Raw genomic sequence first — 2,627 nt, 5'->3', positions numbered from 1 at the left:
TATATATATATATATATATATATATATATATATATATATATATATATATGTATGTATGTATGAAAGGTATTGGTATCCAGAAGACTCAAGGTGGCAGGTAACGCTATGTCTATCATAACAGCCCCTAATAAACGTAAACTTTCTATTATCAAAACTTACATTGTAACAACTCTGAATACATGTGTGCTCAACATATACATAAATCCAATATTGGATCCTTCGCTGTATGTATATACAGTGTACCCCCCGCTTATTCGTGGCTCGGCATTCGTGGTTCTGGTTATTTGCAGAACGAATAATTGTTTGCAGAAACCACCACAAATTCATGGAATCGTAAATACCATCAGCAATTTTTTATGACTTTTTTTGTGGCAATCTCTCTCTCTATTATTATCATTATTATGATTATTATTATTATTATTATTATTATTATTATTATAGTATAGTATAGATTACTGTATCTAGTGGTAACACAAACTAAATTTTTCAAAACCATGATTGTTTTTAATCTCTGCTCATTCTCCCATTGGTGGTATGCACATATTAGATGCAAGGAAGATTTTTTTGTACATTTTTGGGGGAAAAACTGCATCCAGTAGCTATCTCAAGTGTTTTGTTAAGTGTTGTGTTTTCTGTTGCATGTTATTAAAGCCCTAAAATGCCACCCAAACACTTTACAACTTCTAAGGCTTCTAGGAGTGAACCTAAGCAACAAGAAAAGGTTATGATGTTCCATGAGAAGGTACAACTGATGGATATGCTCCAGGAAGGTAAAAGTTATGCTGCAGTAGGTCGCTGTTGTGATGTCAACAAAATCACTATATACTATATAAAGAAGAACGAGGTAGCGATCAGGTCTACAGTAGCAGTAAGTTTCTGTGAAAGTGCCAAAACAACAGTGAGAAATAAGTGTTTGGTCAGAATGGAATCTACTTTGACTGCAAGAAGAAAAACATTCCCTTGAGTGTTAACATCATCTGCAAGAAAGCATGGAAATTATACTAGCAGTTCACCAGAGGAGACGGAGAAGAAGGCATTGAAGAACCACAACCAAGACCATTGACAGCACCGGAGCCCAAAGATTTTGAAGTCATTGAGGGATATTTTGACCGTTTCCAGAAATGGTTTAAAATAAAGTGTGTTTCCCTGCATGGAGAGACAGCATCAGCCGACGAAGAAGCCACTGAGAAGTACTTTGAGACCTTCAGGCAGATCATCGAGGACAAGGGATACAAGCTGGAACAGGTCTTCAATATGGACGAGACTGGCTTGATCTGGAAGAAGATGCCTTCTAGAATGTACATCATGAAAGATGAAGCCAGAGTACCACGATTTAAGGCACAAAAGGACAGAGTGACACTAATTATGTGTGGCAATGCTGTTGACTTCATGATGAAACCAGGACTTATCTACAAGTCTGCGAACCTGAGGGCCTTCAAAAATAAGAATAAAAACCTGCTGCCTGTCCACTGGCTGCTCCCTGCTAACATCATCTCCCTCATCCACCCTATGGATCAAGGTGTGATCTGTGCCTTCGAGACACTTTACACAAGGAACTCTCTCCAGCATCTTGTGGATGCAAAGATTTGGATGAGAATTTCAGCTTAAAGGAGTACTTGTGTAACTTCATGATCACAATGTGCCTGTCAGTCATCCATGCTGCCCTTAAAGACATGAAAAAAGAAACCCTCATCGCATGCTGGAAGAAGGTATGGCCAGAAAGTGTCCAGGATTATGAGGGGTTCTCACCTGAAGATATTCAGCATGAGGCTGTCAACAATGTGGTGAAACTGGTAAAGGTACTTGGAGGCAAAAGTTTTGATGACATCATGCAAGATGAGGTCAACAATCTATTCAATGCCCACCCTGAAACACTGACAGACGAAGATTTGTTGGAGTTAACTAAGTCTGCCAGTGAAGAGGAGGAGGAAGCACCAGATCCAGAGGGAGAGGAGGATGAGGTGGGCCTGACAATTGAATGTCTGTCTGACCTTTTAAGGACAGCAAAGGAATTGCAAGGGAAAGCGGAAGCATGGGATCCCTATATGGTTTGGTCTCTTCAATTTAAAAATACCATCGATGCTGCCATGCAGACATATAAAACTCTCCTCACCACCATGAAAAAACAACGACAGCAACTTCCCATTACAATGTTCATGAAGCCTATCAAGAAAGTCTTGCATGAAGATACCAACATCCCCTAAAACACTTGATGAAGAGGCGCCACTTGAAGAGCTTTAAATTTTCTTTGCTGTGCAGTCACTACCCTCATTATTTTCATCCTCACCGTCTTAAATCAATATCATTCATTATTGGTGAGTAACCGTATATTTTACTTTATTTTCTATTAAATTATTATTAAATATTATATATATATTTATATATATAATATTTTACGTTGTATTTTGACATTATAGGCATTTTTATGGACCATATCCAATATTCATGGTTTTTTATTATTCGTGGGTGCTCTAGGAACATAACCTCCGTAAATACTGAGGGGACTACTGTATATATATATATATATATATATATGTGTGTATATATATATATATATCCCTCCTCGTCAACACCCTCTCATAAGCTCATCCCACCACACCCCAACACACTCCTACTCTACCTTCCCA

At 38.1% G+C, this 2,627-nt stretch overlaps 1 protein-coding gene across 1 annotated transcript in view; it reads left to right on the top strand.

Annotated features, from left to right (window-relative positions):
• Positions 1–2,627, top strand: part of LOC128249430 (uncharacterized) — a 38,216-nt gene that overhangs the window by 22,934 nt on the left and 12,655 nt on the right. The window lies entirely within an intron of this gene.

The sequence above is a fragment of the Octopus bimaculoides genome, chromosome 14, assembly GCF_001194135.2.
Source record: "Octopus bimaculoides isolate UCB-OBI-ISO-001 chromosome 14, ASM119413v2, whole genome shotgun sequence".
Lineage (NCBI taxonomy): Eukaryota > Metazoa > Mollusca > Cephalopoda > Octopoda > Octopodidae > Octopus > Octopus bimaculoides.
The sequence above is the reverse complement of the archived record's forward strand: the minus strand, read 5'-3'. Positions and strand labels throughout refer to the sequence as shown.